Genomic DNA, 19676 nt, shown 5'->3' with positions numbered 1-19676 from the left:
TCCCTGGCTTACAGACCTCTTTATGTCTAAGATAACAAATGCAAAGTCAAATAGGAGCTAAGAAAGAAGCAGTGCTAGCGGCTGGTTCCCTGCCCTCTGGCTCGCTGTGTTTGCTGACAGCACAACTATGCAAAGCATTTGGCTCCATGTACGTTGTGGCCGTCCTGCTTTCATTTCAGCGGTTCCTGATACAGCCCTGTTCTCCTCTGTTTTCTCTCTGGGGACTTTGCATAACAGCCAGGTAGGGATACCCACATAAATTAAACAAGTCCTACCTGCACTTTTCCTTGATTATTCACAGTGAGAGTCAATTATAAACAGGAACTGGCCACCCCAGAGCACAAAAGCTGGGCTTTGGCCGCACTTGGAAGATGTTGCAGTGAGAAAAGCCCAGCACTGGTCAAACTGGGACAAACCCCTCTGTATCCCATGGGCTGCAGGTGCTGTTTGCTGGTGCTCTGCCAAACCGAGATGCTGTCTGGGGCTGATGGAGGTGAGGGGTAGGACTCTGACACCCACCCTGAGTGCTCCCCTGTGTGCAGGGGTACCCTTGGGAGCAGCTTGGCCACTGCCCTGCCTAGAAAGCGGGTGGAGAGATGAACCAGGTCTTAAATAAGGAGCATGTGTTCGAGCGTAGCTGTCTGCGCTTGGATAACACAACCCTGGCCTCTGTCTCATCTCTAAATGGGGTTGACAGTGCTGAGGAACACTGTTATACCCAGCTCCCAAAGGCAGTGAGGTGTCCTACGCCAAGGGCATAAAATGGTGCCTTTTCTATCTCCACTGCACCAGCACTATGCACAAAAGAAAAAAAAACAAAGAGCCACCAAAACCAGACCCCCTCCCCCTTTGCTTTTTCACACTTATCTTTCAGTAAGTATGATGCTCCTAACAGAAATAAGAGAACATTTAAAAACGCACATTTCTAGAAGTGAAGCTATGGAGTAACCTAACCTATTAGCCCAGCAATGGGGAAAAGAGCTTACTCTTTATCTTGGTATTTTTTTCTCAAAGCACACACCTTAGCCGAGTCAGCCTTACACTGCAAGAGGCAAGAGCTGCTGGTGTCAGAGAGCTGCCATGTAGGACTCATACTCCCAGAGCAAGGACAGTGGGACAACTGGCCATGCCTCTGCTGCACCATGGTGGAGTTTTCCACCATTGCTCAGCTCCTTGCAAAGTAAATACAGATCAGCTTCAGGCAAGTGTCTCTGTATCATGCTGTTTTCTCATGCACGAGCAACTCTGTCCTCTATATGCAAGTCCAGCAATTAAGCTTATGTTAAATGTCTGTGTGATCCAGACTTTAGATCCGTTAACCATACAGTGAAACATCAAAACAGTCTTTCTTTAATGCATACCTATCTCACAGATCAATAATGAACAGATAAGGTTGGGGAGGAAGAAGGAAAATGCCATTAAGGACTAGGAGCTGGACAAAATGGTGCTATGATTTTATTAGTCATACTCTTGGAGCAGCAATAAAACATCTGATCTCAAAAGAATACACACATTGGGTACAAGCTGTTATGAAGCAGAAATCGTGTGTCAAGACGACAGGGATGTCAGCACACATGCAAACTAATCAAGAGGCACATGCAAACTAATTCAGACAGCACCTCCCTCCTGGGACTTCTGCTCTCCGTATCAACAACCAACATCCCCAGACCCAGCACTGGTCAACATACAAATAACGTGCGAGCAATTGCTCGCACACCCTTTCTTGATACTTTCTTTTTCCAAGAGGCGAATTTACATACCACTGTTCCCACACTCGCCTCAGGTAACCCCAGACCTTCACTTTTACCCAGCAGATTCACAAATGCAGGCTGTGATTTCACATCAAAGAGGAAGCCGGGAACACGGTGACAAGACCCAGGCACTGAGCTCTTGGAGATGTGAGTTAACTGTAGAAAGTCCAAAAGGGAACAGCAAGAAAGGCCAGAAGACACAATTTATGAGAAAAGAGTGAAAGAATGAGGGTTGTTTAGAAGACAGATGATTATAACCTTCAAATACATGCAGGACAAAGAGGAATGGATTAATCCTTTTGCAGCAGTTGTGGTGGACAGTAGAAGTAGTAATGGGCTTAAGTTGCATCAAGGATGGTTTTGGTTATATATTAAGCAATACTTTCATACTTTTCTATGCTTGCTCTCCAGGCTTGCCTGGGGAGTCTTCCTCCCTGTTTTTTTTTTTAAGAACAAGGTAAATTTTTTTTTTGGTTGATTTGCACCTAGTAGGGGTGAGGGTCCTTAGTCTCTCCTTTTCATGATTTTTTTTTTTTTAAATAGAACTAGTGCAACCCTCACTTACCAATCTGCTTGTTCTTATGGAAAGAGTCCCCATGTGGCAAGGAGCTGGGGGTCAGAACCTATTATTATCTTGAAGCAAAATAAGGTCCTTCATGAGATAAGAAAAAGCCCCACACTTCCAGACACCTCAGGAGAGATGCTGTGGTGCCTTTCCCAGAGACACAGCAAAGACGCAGCTGTGATAAGGGCTCAAGCACCATTTCTTTCACTATAAGGAACACTACTGTCTCCCCAGGCCTCTGCAGAGCTTCAGGAAGGATCTGAGCAGTGGTGCTTGTACCTGGGTATTCCCAGCATTTTTCTAATTTCTCTGTTTTGGGACCATCTGCCTTCATCATCCAGTTCCTCTCGTTGCCCTCAGAGCCTCTTGCAGCTATTTACACTTTCCAGAGAAGCAAAACTACCAACAGGTACTGGCAGCAGCTCAGTCTTTCCAGCATGAGGCACGGAACACCATCCAATTTACTCACTGCAAATACGTGCTCTTTCTCTGTAACACCCAGAAACGTGCAGGGGTGCAGAGCCAGACTTGCTGGTCTTGCTCACTGTGCCTGGGGATACCTGAGAGGTGGGTGGTGTGGGAGAAATGCGCGATTCCTTACAACCACTCGTGTCCGCAGCCTTGGGGAGCTGTGGTGTTGTGGCAATTAAAGACAACCACTTATTTCCTAGCTGCTGCTTCCTCTCCCACAGCCTCTGTGGCCACAGCCCACAGGTTGGGACATGCTCCACTGACTGTTTTATTCAGGACAGAAGGGCCTCAGTGAAGATGCCCCATCTCCACCTATCACACAGCTTGTAGAATGAAGCTTGTTAGCAATTGTAATTGGACTTGGCATTGGCACACGCTTGCAGCAAATTGCTCCAGTTGCTGCCTTGTGTCTTAGCTTTGCTGATGCATTTAATCAACCACCAATGCTCCATTGATGTCTTTGGTACCCAGTAATAACCAATGGGATCCGAGCGGCACTACAGCTAGTGTGAATTAGCAAAGCTTTGCTCTCACACCTCCACCAAGCAACACCCCCAAAGTTGCCTTGAGTGATTACAGTCAAAGTGCCCTATTGGATTTTTTTTTTTTGTTTAATTGCAACATGTCACCAGCTTTCATATCAATTTATGATCATCACATCTACACCCCCATATACCATACTAGCATTGCCTGGGACTCATGAGACCCTGTTACCTTTTCTTCCTCTCCTAGGGGCAAGGCTCAGTGATTTGGGGTCATTTTTTCTTTTGGCAAATAGATTTTCCCCCCTCCCTGCCACACCAGAGACACCCTCATTTTCTGCTCCTCCCATTTTAACCACTGGTCACAACAGTTCACAAATACAAATCCTGTCCAAGCCTCCGATGCCGAAGAAGATATCTGTTATACCAGGTACTATATAAAAATAGCTACTGATGTGAAATGCTGACAAGAGAAAGCTTTCACAGGGTGAGATCATGGGATCATATTTAAGTGTAAAACAGAGGAGTTCAGTGGCCATTATTTCCCAGTGGCATCCAAAGAGTTTGCTTGCCCCCGTGCAGCACACCAACAGCTGAACCCCATTATCCTGACAGCATCTGATCCCCAAATTAATATCATCTCACTCTCTCTGGCTCAGATACTGGCAACACTCAGAAACGGACCAATTCAAAGCATCAGCTCTACAAGTGACCTTGCGACCTCTGCAAGTTGCTTCAACCCAGGTGCCAGTACTGGTAACTGTAGTCCCTCTAACTCTAGGTTTTTAAAAAAAGTCCATAAACTCTCCTGAGAGTTGATAGAAAAATCATCCACCTGCACCAGAGTCTCACCTTTTCTAACCAGGCTGTTGTCACTCGCTTGCAACAGAGTTTAAAGCCAAGAAGTCTAATGCAGGCTGCAGTCCCATCTGGGACCACCATGTTGTTATCCATGGGCTGCAGCAGCCCTTGAAACCAAATCAGCATTTTGCTGATTTGGACTGGTTTCTAGAGCCCTGGACATGGAAGCAAGGATATAGCAAGTGCTGCCCTTGTGCCTCAGCAGGAGGAGATGGTGGGATGTGTTATCTCTGGACTGCCGGCACAGCTGGGAGGGAGGAGTTCCCAAGGGATGCTCTGGTCAAAGGAAGGCAGCTGGGAAGATGGTGGGAAGGGAAGGAGGCAGGGGGGAAGGCAGAACAATAGTTATTTATTTTTATTTTAAAACCCAAAATTTCTAGTTTGTTTATTCTGTGATCTAGAGAGAGAGCATAGATTCCCAGAAAAAGTTTCTGGGAAAAAGAGTCTCCCATGTTCTCCCGTCAAAGCATAGGGCCACAATGTTTATTTGAATAGAAAAAATAAAACAAAACCAAGCAACATCCCCACAACATCAATGCCCCCAATCATACATGTGCACAGGCACACATGGATGCTCATACATGCTTGCCCAGATTGCCACCTTGGTGTTCTCTAAGCCTCCTTTGGTCCCAGAGCAGGTCTGCTTAAGTGGGTTTTATGCTCTGAACAGGCATCTCCATCCCCCACTGCATTGGTCCCTTCGTCTTACATTCACCACCGTAAGATTTTGGAGGAAGGATGTACGAGAGAGCAGGGAAACAAATGAAGAAGTATCTTAACTGACAATCACAGTGGTTCAGTTCACATAAATCCGCAATTTAGGAGTTAAAGAGGACACCTCTCCTCAGCCACTCAATCACTTCTGTCACTTATATGAATTCTTTCCATTTTCAGGACAGCTCACTCTCACCCCAAGGCTGACAGCCTGTCTCAGGATATGATTACACACCTGAAGCACACACCAGGACTTGCTATTTTCCTACCCACCTTTTTGCCAGCTGCAAAGCACTACAAGTAATCCTGAAGCAAATCTTGAGAGATGAGGCAAGTGGCTTACCTAAGAGTAATACTTGCGTTCTTTTGATCTCAGTTAGTCAGACAGTAGGGTTGTACTTTCAGGCTTTGAATCTACAATTATGGTGGCTAGGGTTTTATTAACTTTTTTCACCTCTTCGTTTTTTCTCAAGGACCTCAAGCACAAAATAACACAAGAATTGCAAGAGCTGGTGACACTGCCAGAGAGCAAATTTTGCATCCCACTGGCCTCTGCTCTTAGAATTGCAAAGGGACATGCATTCAAAACAACCAGAGCATCTTGCAGTCTGAATCCCTGCTCCTTTTGCGAGAAAACTCTTGCCTCTGCCTGCTGCATGACATGAGATGAAGCTGCTCTGCAAGAGCAGACACAGTAGGCTGCAGTGGATCTTGATAGAGCAGAGAAAGGGCTTTGCAGTCCCCAAAAGCACAGCTGTGTCAGAAAGAGAAGAGCACCAGATTCCCAGGATGGTAAAGTGGGGAAGACCATTAAAAAAAAAAATCTCACAACTATTAGAATTAGATGTAAGAAAATGCACCACACATGTTTGTACTTACTGCAAATAATTCAAAATGTAAAGCAGACATCAGTCTGGATGAACACCGACTGGCTGCACAGCACAATACCTCATGCCGTTAGACCTATCATAGAGTCCAGATATAGCAGAATTAAATTTATTGTCTTTCTCCTGGATAGGTTTTAGCCAAAGCAACAGCTTAACTCTTTGGTGCCCTGTAGCAGGCATTATGAAATATTACACATCAGTCTGATGTGTGAGCTAAAAGACAAAGAGCTTTTTTTTTTGCTTAGACCTCAGACTGAAGAAGTCTGATCTGGCAGTGCTTCAGTAGGAGAAGAGAGCTCACATTCAGCAGAAAAACACACTTGAAAGGCTTATTACAAATGTTGGAGAAGGAACCTTGCCTGCAATTATTTGTGTGCAGATATCTGGCACATCAAGCTCATGGGTACGAAAAGTGGATCCGTAAGCTCACCTGGGGACAATAGTTCACATCTTGGTGGAGCAGAAGCTGAAATGCCTAGCTGCTGCCCAGGAGAGGTGTTTCCACAGAGAATGATGGCAGGGAGCCAAGGCAGCCACCGCACATGGTCCAGGTCCTCACTGGATTTGGGATAACCCAGGCAAACTAGTCAGGGTGAGATCAGAAAGTCCACAGCTTTGCACAGGGAATGGGAGAGATACAAGAGATGATGTCCCAGCTGCGGGAGAGGCATGCAGAAGAAAGTCTGGCACTGAAGAGACCTGGCATGGAAAATATGTCAGTGAAAAGACTTGGTGGAAAACCACCTCAAATATGTCTTGGGGACTGCATAGTTAAGTCCTGAAGCAGCAAGGGGGTTGAAAGCACATCTATATGCCTGGCTGGAATCAGCTCAGGAGCCATTTTCACTAAATTGTGAGAATTAGAGACAGACGGTGAGGCCTGAGTTTCTCTCATCCATCACAAGTACTGCAGGCATATTCCCCAGACATGTTTTGCAATATTCACTTGCTGCAATATTCCCTGGATGTGGTTTATCCCCACACTTCAGAGAGACTTCCTGGACTCCCACTTCACCTACACGGCAGGCAGATGACTGCAATTCCCTGTCACTTCTTCCACTCCTCTGCAAAACATACTTTGAATTTAACGCCCTTGGCGGACGTTGGAGATCTTGGTGATGCTTTGCCACGCACAGCTACTAACCAACTCTGTCATGACTTTGCTCTTCTCACTGTTTCTCTGACATATTTGCAGGCTTCAGAGTTACTGGAGCTCAAGGGGTGTCTGTTGACATTAGAACCTTGTTCCCAGTCCCCCTTTGTGGTAGGCAAGACAGTATTGTGACAAATTTTGGTTGTCACCAGAGGCTGAAGGAAAACATGGAATTGCACACCAAAAGGTACAAAAGGCTATTTTTATCCTGTCTGGGTTTACACCCACATATGTGGGTTTGTTGTATGAGCTGATTCTCAGCTGGTATGTTGTTGAGAAAAGCAAGGAACAACTCATAATTCTGAATGGAAACACCCTGATTGAAAACAATGAGTGATCTGGCCTCTAAGATCTACTGTAATAATCAAAGTATGCATTTCTTGCTAGTAAGTTGTGGAGAAAATAAACGGACAATGAACTCATTTCAGTGTTATTAATGTCTAAATATACTTAACCTCACAAAAGGAGGCTGTTGAAAGAATTTCTGGTATGTAAAATGCTGTTAAGTAGAAAAGGAACATTCTAAAATTTGGTATCTGGTACTCATCTCCAAATACACGAGAGAGTAAATCAGACCAAAGATGTAGACACAGCCTTTGGGCTCCAGAGGTTCCCAGGCTGGACTGGTGGATAGGGTTGGGTGGGTAAGTCCATGGACACTTCACTCTGTATTGTGTTATTCTTTCATTCTTCCCCTCTGCACCCAAGACTAGTCACTTGTGGAAGAAGGATGCTGGGAAAAAAGAACCTTTGCTCTGAACCACTAAAGATGTCCCTACATTTGGTAAACAACAAGGGTTAGGCTGAGCTTTTATTCCCTTCCTGTAAATTTCCATGTTTTCTTTCTAATAAAGTAACCATTACAGAAATGACTTTAGGAAATAAAGTGCAAGGAGCAGCCTTGTCTTGTTTTCTGGCAGCAAAAACATAGAACAAAGCATAAGGAAGTTCTCTTGCTTTGCAATTCTGTGTATCTTTTAAAATGCTTGTCCCACTGCAAGCAGTCCTTGAGATTGACCGTAAGTGCTTCCCAGCCCATGGAAGTGTTGCAGCAAGCAGGGTTTACCCTATGAACTTTCCCTTTCTTCTTCCTCACCCCAACACACCTACATGCTGATGCCTACCTACATCCAGATCTCTGTGGAAGCAGAAGCTAGCAGCTTCTCCTTTGGGGAAAGTGGGGATTGTTTTCTTTTTTAATGCTGAACTTCTTACCCCTTCTCTATCAGAGGCATTTCACATCCTGCTAACTAGACCCTTCGTACACCAGTTCAAGCCAAAGCAACATCCCTGACCACATCTGAACAATGACAGCACAAATTCAAGACTGTGTATATATTTTTCCCCCCACCCAAAGTTTCTATCCATTGCAATTAATCAAATATTTGCTTTTCTCAAAGCAGATAACATTTGTAAGCTTACAAACTTCAGCCACAAACCCTTATCCCCCTGTGCTATTTATCTCAAGAGTACAAAGGCCAATTGATTTCTTCCATGACAGCCAGACCCAGGCTCTCAGCTTTCATCCCTGCTGCAGTCCCTGGTTTTAGTCTTTGGTTTGGACTCATTTGATTTAGAGAACAAGGGTGAATAATAGGGAGAGGAGGGTCAGCAAGGAACAAAAGTAAACCTAAACCAGAGTTAACCAGCCATCTGAGTACAAAGGAACCATTCAGCTCCTCTCCACAGTGAAGGACTAATTTAACCCATAGTCCTTTAAGGCAATCACACCAATTTCTGGCATTCTGCATGAAGGCTGACACTTGCAAAAGGCAGCTCCAGCCTCCTAAATGAGTTGGAGAAACTACACAGCTAGCTTCCAGTGGCTAAAGTTACTCAAGTAGAGTCTTCAGGCAGGGAGTGAATGCCACCATGCCAGGTGCTCTACAGACCCGGAGATATCAAATATGGTTATGGTGTCTCAGGATTAACTTCTGAACCTTGAAACATGAGGTCAAATCTCCATCTTCAATTGAGAATCAGAAGAAACATGCTAGTCTGCAAGCCCCAAAGCACAGAAGGAGATAGCTGGAGATACTGGCAACAATAAGAAAAGCACAGCTTGGCACAGGGACAAGCTATCACTGCTTCTTAGTTTCCCTAACAATTTTCAGATGCAGGCCCACCGGGCTAGGGAGGCTGCTGGAAGAGCGATACCACGAGTGTCCACAGCCTTAGGATGACCTTGAGAAATGGAATTGCTTCAGGAAACAGAGCTATGAGAAAAAGATCCATTTTTAAAAAAAATAGGTTGGAAAAAAATGCATCACTTGGCTTAGTTTTGAAAGTAGGGGAAAAGCCTTAAATTTCTCACTCCTGCATTTTGTTTTTCTTAAGCCTTCGCTGCAGAGAAAAGATCAGTTCTGCCTGTGACTTGTGGCTGTTGTCTGAATGCATGGGGAGCTGCATCCACCATTAGTGGGGGTCTCCCTTATTACTCCAGAGGGCTTGAGAGCCAGTCCTTTAACTCCACATTACATCTGGCTTTAAAGTGGCAGGAAACTACTCCTCAGGTTTCCTTGCTGCCCTTGTAACAACCCTTTTTACTCTTCGGCTGAACTACCTAGCAGGACAGTTGGACACCTCAACTGTTCAGTTCAAAGAAGGCCTAATGGCAAGCTCCTCTCCCCTTTAGCCCATTTGAAAGTGTCCTTTCTTGGGCACTGATACTGTGAATGGAAAGAAGACAATAAGAATTAATCCTTTCCAGGAGTGCCATGAGCAGGAGTCAGAGCCAGGGCTGGACAAACTAGGGAGCATGCAGAGAGCTGATGTATAAAATCAGGTGGGCTGGAGAAGTTGGCAGAAAGAGTCAGAGGGCAGAGAAGCAGCCTCCATATTCATAAACAGGCAGGGAAACTCCTCTGGGGAAAGCAGACCTCTTGCCAGCAGCCTTTTGTGCTATTAAATTTGGTACCCTGAAGCTTTGGGTTTCCCCTTCAGGTTCAGCATACCCAGGACCTCCCTTTCCTCCCCCACATACCCCTCTGCCTTTCCATCATGCTTTGGAAAAGACTTCTTTAAACCAGTGGTCTAATTCAGGTTTCTCTTGTTTCAGAGAAAGATGCTGGGGAAGAGAATATACAACTGGGAAGATGTTTTTGCTTTTGGGCCACACTGATGAATCCTATATCCATAACATGAACGTTTGAGATGTTCTTGAGCAGCTCTTCAGCCAATTTTCCCCCACTACATCCATTCCTAGAATGAGTCATCGTTGGAATAACAGTAAGAGTGGGTATTGTTGGAAGCCAGTTTCAGCCTTGAGGACCATGAAATAACTTGATCCAAAAGCTCACTAAGACCTGCCTGGCATTGAGGGGGAGACACATGATTTCCTACTCAGCTGACTAAGTTGTTCCTTGTATTCTCATTTAATCGCAAATAACGTCATCTGCATAGCATAGATACAAGAGAAAAAAACACAAAGCAAGAGCTGCATGCTGGAAACAGAACATGAGAATCAGCCAAGAACAATAATTTATGATAAGACTTCTCACTTGAGACTTCTTACCCAATTGTTTGAAAAGCATGGTGGAAAAGAGACCTTATATTTTTTCCCTCCTACAACATCCCTTAGTTTTGCAAAGAGCACTGAGAATCCTGGGTGGAGGTAGATGTGTCCTGTAGAAAGCTTCCACTATCCTCAACAGGGAAACCTACTGTTTGCAGCTTGGTTTTCTGTCTTCCAAAAGACAGAAATAGAGCAAATACTGCCAGCCACTACTGTCCTGAGGGTTACCTAGGTATGCTGGCAAGGCATGAGTTGCTTCACCACTTCTTCCAGAAGCATAGCTGCTGTTCTAACTTCCCTCAGCCAGACATGCCCTTGAACATCTCACAAGATTGAATGAGAACATTAGATGCAAAGAACATAGTTCAAAGCCTGTCCTCCAGATTTTTTGCTTTTTGTTGTATATTCCACCCCCCACCCAATATGTCAAAGGATGCCATAACATGTTATTTCTTCACAAACCAGAGGTGTTCTTCATTGTTCTCCGCTAGATATACAGGACATTTACTTTCCTTAAGGAATCTGATAGAAAGAGGGGGTAACAAGATACTCTAGAAACAGACACAGCTCTGTTGAAATTCCCATAGTTAAATCGACATAAAGAAAGGCAAAGTCAGGAGCAATCCCATTAATTTCAGTTTACATCAGTTCAGAACTTGCCCCTCAAAGTTTTAGGGTCACTTAACCTAGCTTTAAGGAGCTATGTATTATGGAATCTCATTCACTTTATCACCACGAAATAACATATCTGGAATTTGGGTTGTTTGTACATGAACTCAATAGGAAAGATAAATGAAGTGGGAACTGCCCACATCTCTTGCATATGGAAATCTGTGTTTAAAAACAAGAACACCCCCACAGCTAATCATCATGAGATGAGTTTCTTGTTGTTTTGTGGTTGTGCTCACAATAGAAACACTGTTCTGTGATACAGTATTTTCAGCCTCAGTTCTTGTGATTCTCATGGCACTTTTATTTGCATGTCCACTCTCACTGAAGCCTGAAAAGTCAATATCAAATAAATATTAACAGATTACTGATTCACATTAGAGTTCTTGATGACTCCCTCATCTGAACTGAGAGTCATATATGGGGAAGGAGAAAGTACCTAGGCTTTAGAGGATGTAAGAAGAGCCCTGTGTCCGATCCACATTGAACCAGTGGCAGAACGGAGTGGTTGTTTTTAATCTAACCTCCCTCATCCAGAAAGGTTGCTTATCCCCATTTTACCTCCTCATTTTAAGAGCTTGCTAGAAGCTGCCTAGAAGCTAAGCCCATTCCTTGTGTGAATTTTGTCAGATGAACCTCACACTGAGTCTAAAGGCTCCACAAGCGTGGCAGCCAGTCATGCCCTGCTTCCCAGGTCAGTGCCATTTCTTGTTCCACTTGGGTCAGGCTGGAACAAGATTCTTTGATTAGGGACCTGTCACCACATGCAGCAGCTGATTGTCACAGCCCCTCATTACCAGTAGCATCTACTGGCACGGACTCTTACAGTCTCTGCAGGAGTTAAAGGTTTTATCATTCCTCACATTTTATAGAGGAAGCAAAATTGAGCAGGTTTACCCAGGAAATCTGTGATAAAGAAGGAAAAAAAAAAAAATCAGCATGATGCCCCCAGTTTCTGCTGTTCCTAAACCAAGAGTCAAGCCTAGGAATACTGCATGAGGCCAGGTTCCTAGAAAGGATTTCACATTAAAAGAAGGTTTCAAGAAGGATTTCATAAGCTATTTCTTCATTTGCTCTTACATACTGCAGTACCACATGAGGAAATATAAGGTCTCACCTATTAGTGGCTGTGGACTGTAATGCAAGTCTCCCATCTCCACTGCCTCTTTGATTACAAGTGCCTACAGGGAAGGCATCAGTGAACATGGTCAGTGTCTCCTAAATGGTTGTACCTTTAGCTTAGCGTGCATGCTTGGACCAGAGTCACTTAGAAGGGGGCTCTCCAAGACAACATTATTAGAAACAGATTCACCATCAGCCCGGCAGTCGCTCACGTGCGTTCAGCTGTGCTCAGCTAAGACCAGTGAGCTCCATGGAGCTCCAAGGAAGCAAGGCATTGCTCTTGAAGGCGGGCTGAGGCAATAACGTTTCACAACTGGGTTGGATAAAGGGGGAGCAACCACATTTCCTCCCCAGCCACACAGTTAGCCAGTTCAGCAGAACATGAGAATAAGGCCTATCCTCACGGTCTTCTTTGTCCAAACTCAAGCCCTGCCCACAGCCACACTTCTCCACAGGAGGAAAAGGGTGGTAATATCAGCATTCGTACTTGTCGACAGCTTTCCCTGGAGAGCAGCGAAATATTGCTTTCAGGAAGCAAAACATATTTTTTTCTGCAGTGATGAGCAGGAGAGGTTCTTCCCAGCCAACCATGAGAACAACCCCTCCAAGTCCCCATAGCATGCATATGCCCCTCACGCAGCTCGAGAGGATTGCAGCAGGTTGCAGCTGGCTGGATTAGTGCTGCCCACAACGGACAGCAGTCTTGGGTCAGCATGAAACCCTGAACATCACCTGGGACTCCCTATAGAACTCCTTATGTCCCAGATAAACTACTGGGAAGCTTGCATTAGACACAAGCAGATAGGTGAGGATATGTTTTTCATGCCCTCTTGATTGGGGAATAAGGGATCTGCTCTCACCAGACCAAACCACACAGTAGCAAGCATCAACCCCAATGATCACTGTTTCAGCTGATCCAAAGCATCACGTAGAGACCACTGTGGTGCCTGTGACTGGGACCAAAAGGCTCCTATCATCAGGGCCTTGGGAAGAGCAGGGAACACACATCATGCCACAGGGCTGGTTTCATTAATATTCACTGCTGGTTCATGGCCTCAGGCTGGTTTCTCCAGAGCAAAGAGAGGGTGTGAGTGGGAGGAGGAAAAAGCTGCAGCTGAGAAAGGGTGTTGGTAGCTGCTGCACAGCTCCCAGGACTTCTCCTGCATTCAAGGGCTCATAATCAGAGGTTGAGTCCATGTTGACTCCTGGCAACATGCACACCTCTTACAGAGGACAGCTAGGTCACAACCTCTGCTCGAGTGGCTGAGTACATCTGCCAAGAGACCAGCGAGACAGCAGCAGAAAAAACACCCCAAACACACAGCTCTTCAGTTCCCTCAAATACTCCTCCATCCCACACACAGAGGAGAGTCAGTGGCCTTTGGATCTCTGGGGCTGTAGAAGCTCTCCATAATGCTTTCAATGCCTTGACCCTTTTGGCTAGCATGATCCACACCCAGGTAGCGAAGCCAGCATTAACATTTCACAGGGTGGGTTTAAAGCCAGGAGGAAGACAGAGATGCTGACATAGCTTGCTAAGCCCACGGGGAGCTCTGAGTCAAATGAACTAGAAGGAGCTAAACAGAGCAGAGGCGTCTTTTTGTTTTGAGAATCGTGACAGTTGCCAGCTCTCCCTTACCTGCTAAACACATCTCAACCATATGGAAAAGCATTTGGGAATGAGATCATGACATCACTGATGCTGGTGTAATCTTCTTGCCTAAAGGGTCAAGCTGCAATCAGCTCCCTCCGGAGCAGAGCGTGCTTGGGGCCATGAGCAGGAAAGAGGACTCACGCCTGCAGGGAAGCTGACCTCGGGCAGGATGGCTTGATAGCCACCTATCAGCAAGATTTCCATAGCTCGTAGTTGGCAGAGACTCAAATTTGCTTGGATTGCTGCCCCACTCAGCCCCGCAGTCCCTCCTTGCTAACCAAAACTTCCTCTGGTCCCAGCCACCTCTTAGCGCTCCCCTGCCGCAGCCCTACTGGGCACTGTCCCAGGAGCAGCCTCCTCGCTGATCCCATCTAAACATCTCTGGAGGACTGTATGCCCTGGTGCGAGGGCTGGATCTTTCTGTGGGAGGTATGAGGGAGGGAGGACTTCACTCCTTGAGCTCCCTACAGTCCCACCAAGCACCACACAAATCATACATGGTGACAACCAGCCACGTCTCACTTCTTCCAGCCTGTCAGTTCTTGGACCATATATAAAAAAAGTTACCCCAAAACCCCTACAACAGAAAAGTCCCAGTGGAAATCTGTGCAACTAAGTGCTTGGTACGTCTCAGCTGGCTGCCAGTGTGGGGCATGCACCACATATTGCAAAGCATCCAAAGATCTGTGGGCCAGGGGAGACACACTAGAAGCAGGATGGAAGGAGGGTTTTTTCCTGTTTGCACTGGATGGATTTGTCTGACATGCAATACACCTGGGCCTAACACATCCTTCAGAGACTGGCAGCAAGTGAGAAGGGAGCTCTGTTTTAAGCCCCTCACCTTCAGCACTAGAATCAGATCACACTTAGTCATGTAGAAAGGAAAAAACCCAAATAAAACACACCCCACAAACACACATCACAAAACAAAACAACCCACCACATTTCTTCAGTATAACAACAAACAAAAAGGGGCCATGAAGGTCCAAGACAGACAAGAGGAGCCAGGCAGGGAGGTTTGGAGCAGGGCTCTGGAAGAAGCCATGGGTGGAAATCAGGATCCCCGCTTCCTCTCCATCTGATTTCCTCCCTTTCACTGCCCTCATGCTACCACCCCTTCATAACATGAGCAGCAGCCCAACACACCCCACATCCCCCATCCTTATGCAGGGAACCACACCAGTATGGACCAGATGTGCCCCTGGACCCAAAGCTTGTCATGGCCACAGGAACACTGTGTGATGCTCCGTGAAGAGCAAGCCACACTCATAGGACTAAAATACTCAAGCCCTGACCAATGCTGGTGACACAAGCGGGATTTTGACAAGTCTCTATGGCCTGCTGAATCTTGAAGTACCACAGCTTAAAACACAAAATCAAGTAGGTCTGAAAACAGAGCCTAAAGTCAGGAAAGAACCTCAAATACTTCCACTTCAGAGACAGCAGGAGAAAGGAGAGGTTAATCCAAAGGGGAAATTTAAAAAGTTTTTAATATCTATTTCTCAGCCTGGACTTATCTAAGGGAAATAGTTCTTGTGTTGTAGGAAAAAGTTGACAAGGGCTGAAACAAAACAAACACCACAAACAAAAACCAACACATTACCCTCGAATACCAGAAATCCTGTTGCTACAGGACATCACCTGCAGTCAAGCACTCACGAGATCTCCACTGCGCATTGCTATGAGACATGAGAGCACCCAGCGCTGTTACGCAGCATTTTAAGAGGTTGCAGATCTCCTACTTAAGAGCAGAAGCCAGGCTGAGGGGTTGGGAATTAGTCTCATCTATGAGCAGCTCATCATTTATAGTCTGTGTTTTACCATGCTACCCAGAGGCAGCCAAAGAAACCTGCCAAAGTCTCTCACTCATGTCCAGCTAAGATTAGTAGCACTGTGGGTTTTAATGTCACCCAGCAGAGATGCTGCCACCCCCACAGAGTGGTCACAGGGAAAAATATTGGATGTGCAATCCCTAGAACAGGCTGCTACTGCCTGTTCTCACTGGTACCCCTTTTGGGGATCGTCAGAGTACTTGGTGCTAAATCTATGGCTCCTCCTGCTGTTAGGGTATGGGGGATGCACATTTCCCCAGGAGACATAACATAACAAGGCAGTAGCTCCTTGTTTCTTGGCTGCATGACACCGTGGTGGTTAATGTCTCTGCCAGGACAGGGCCCTGCTTGGCCTGGATCCACCTGCCCATCTACCAAAGGTAGCTTTGGAAGACTTTGGTGGAAATTGAACCAGGCCCACATGGAAGGAAGAAGGACAGTGAAAGAACAACAGGGATCTGTTGAAAATCTGATAAAGTCACATTTTTTAAAATAGATGTCTGAACTTCCCTGAGCTGCCCAGCTACCCTGGTCAGGCTGAACACATTACACATGCTCACTATTGGCCCAGACTGGCCAAGAGTTTCACAAAAATGACAAGCAGTTGTCCCCAAAATACACAGAGCAATTTGCAATTACTGAGGCAGTTTTACCACTTCGACAAAGGAAGCCAACAGATTTTTTTTTTTCCCCCCTTTGAATTTGTCAGGTTTCCATTTGGGTGTGGGGGGAGGGGGTGCATTTTTAATGTGTTGTGATAAAGGCATAACGGGTGAGCTACTAAGAGATGCTATGAAGCATGGAATCGGTTTTTAGTTTCGCTCTGCTTCAGCACTGGTCTTCTCTATTACAAGTTTGGTGAAGGGATCTGGCAGAGGGATACGTTCCTGGAAGTTACTACGCTTGCCTGTGCGGCATGTCTCATTCATTGCTGCTACAGAGTTACTAAAAGTTTGTTCAAAGGACAAACCATGGCACCTGATTCAGGGCACGTGTGAACGTGACACCTGCTATTGAGGGGAACGGCAAGAGCCAAGCACAAGGATCCCAAGCTAAGCACTAAATTGGCTTCCCAAAAAGAGGACAGGCACTCCCAGGCATGCTTGGCTTTTGTTTCTTCCCTGCTTGTTTACCAGGAGTATCTCCATCAATGAATAAGGTCTATTTTATCTGAGGACATATGAAGGGTCCTCTTTTAGCAGCTTGAAATATGCACATAAACTTTTCACAATAAACTGTACACAGCCCCATCAGCAAGATCTTCTCAATAATAAATTGGACAAATGATTTATTTAGCCATGCCATATGATGAAGCAATTGTCAAAAGTTTCAGGCCATAAACTCAGCATTGACTTTCCCATCCCAAGATAATAGCGTGGCTCTCAGTGAGCAGGGCAGGCAGGGATTGAACCTTCAAGAAGAAACAAGGCACCCTTTTGTGAACCCTTCTCTTTGTTATACAAGAGTAATTATTTTACAGATGTCATCCCTGGGTAAGCTTGATGGTTGCATTTCATTACATCACAGGCCCAGGTGTTGTACCAGGCTTTAAGGAGAGCTGATCCTGAGGGGGAAAAGGGAGAAGTGAATATTGAGAGGCTATTAATACAAATGCACTACTAGAAAGGACATAATAGATAAAACAAATATGGCCTGTTTAATTATGCACAGGCAGTAATTAATTCATGTTATTAACTAATTAATGACTCACTCCAAGGACAAGGGAAAATAGTCTGTTTATAGCTTAAAATGATGTTATTGCTGCTTAGAAAACAAAAACAAAACATCAATTGAAGATCAAAGAGCTCTGTCAAGGCCTGAATTCGTTTCCAGGAAATCCTGTGTTCTTCTCACCAAGGAGCAGTGATTCATAGTTGTGTCTTGCTAAATAGACTCAAGCTGGGTGCTCTCATTTGCTCCGCATTGACAAGTTTTTACATTTTTTGTCCAAATTCGCAGATTTCCAGAGCCAAAATAAGCTGTGGGGTGTCAGACAATAAAAATTTTAGATTTATTACAGGGTTAGTATTATTTTAGCACTTCGGAGACCTGGTAGAGGGCCAAGATGCCCTTCTCTTTCCTCTTTGCCAAGTACTGTATGAAACGGAACAAACCAATATGGTGCTTGCCCTCAAACACTCTTGTCCCAGCACGAGTGGACAAACACAGGCAGATGGCAAATGCTCCAGGTCATATGTTTCTACTCTCTCTCAGTCCATTTCGGTGTCCCATAAAGCTGGCTTGCTTAAAATGGTTATAAGAAGCCACTTGTTTTGTACAGAGAGAGCCCAAGCTCATATGGCTGCTCCTTGTCTGAAAGAGTAGTACCATCTTAAACTAAACAAGTGTGTGGTTTCCCATGCAAGATGAATGCTGAAGGAGTTGGTTGGTTGTTGCTGCTCTAGAAATGAGAGATCTGGGGCCAGAATCTCAACTACCCAAACCTGCATGAACTGCAATAACTCTGCTGATTAGTTTACAGATGATGACGTTGTAAACTGCAGTTCTGGCCTACTTGGTTTTTCTTCCAAATTTCTCACAAGAAGCCTGTCTGAGACAAGGCAGAAGATACAGTGGCAGTCGATTGCTTCTTGCTGATTCTCCTTCTTTCTATTAGGATGTGAATTTAGTTACCAAGCTAAGCAGAAGCAGATGGGGAAAAAAGCCAAGCAGGCCTACAGCATTGCAAATCTCAACTACCACATGAAAAAAAAAAACTCAAAAAACTCCTAATCCCCCCCCCCCACCCCCTTAAACTCACCCCACCCTCATTACTGCAGTTGCACTAAGAGACAAATTTGTCTATACTGAGTATCCTACAAGAAATAAAACCACTCCCTGGATATCCTATAATTCCCAGGTCATAATGAAAGGACCATTTCAGGAAAAGAAGAGGGGCAAATTATAGCATCAAGGAGCACACGTGAACATTTGCAACAGGTTTGTCAGTAGATATGACAGTACTTGACTCCCCAGAATGCTATGGAGAGCGTCACTATCCTCTTTTCAGCTGAATTCATGGACTCATCACACTTCTAAGAGAAGAAACCCACAATAGTCAAGTGAGCAAGCAGAGGTCTGAGTTGAACAGACTGTTTACTGGATTTACACGGTCTCTAAACATTATTAGAAGAAAATATGTGAAGGATTTTTATTGGCAACACCAGGCTTTAAAGACATTGATTATTCAGCCTAATCACACAACCAAGTATATCTAATTTGCTTTTTGCATTTGTCATTACTTTCTCTGCAACATCAAGGACAAAGCTTTTCTTTTGTTAAAAGAAAAGAAAAAACCTTAGAATCTCAAGTAGTTACATGACTCTGAGCTAGCAAAGAGAAGGGGAAACTCAAAAGTATGGCTAGCTATACAACAGATACAGAAAAACTTAGTAACAGTATGAGAATGGCCAACACTTATTCACATTTGACCTGCTATTCCTGGGAAAAACATAGGATTATATCCTCCTCCAAATCCCAATACACATTATGCTTTTAACTCAGCTCTCTGAACTAGTCACTACAATCGCAAAAGCCAAAATTACTCAGATGGTCTGTCATTCTGATTATGAAAATAATAATTGCTGTTATTATAACAATACTCACAGTGCCAACAACAATGAACTGAAAAAGGGTTTTTAAAGGGGGTGGTGGGGGGAAATCAACTTAAAACTGTCTTAAGTATCAGATGCTAAGCAACAACAAGGTGAAGAGTAAGAATGACTCCTAAAAACGGCAAAGTAATCATGGTAAAATTATAAAGGTAAGTTAAGCATTATTTTGGCTCAGGTTTTTTTTTAGATTTTTTTTTTTAAAACAGTCCCTCAAACGTTACTAATGTTACATGTTTAAGGGTCCCCCACCACCACTTATCCACCCTGCTCCTTCTCAGCAGAGATGCTTGAGGCCACCAAGTCAGACGGGGACTTTCTGACTGCTGAGGTGTTTGCTATTTTGGAAACAGCAGTCAATAGCTAGAATAGATGTTGAAGGCCAGGCTG

The sequence above is a fragment of the Nyctibius grandis genome, chromosome 9, assembly GCF_013368605.1.
Source record: "Nyctibius grandis isolate bNycGra1 chromosome 9, bNycGra1.pri, whole genome shotgun sequence".
In the NCBI taxonomy this organism is placed as follows: Eukaryota; Metazoa; Chordata; class Aves; order Nyctibiiformes; family Nyctibiidae; genus Nyctibius; species Nyctibius grandis.
The sequence above is the reverse complement of the archived record's forward strand: the minus strand, read 5'-3'. Positions refer to the sequence as shown.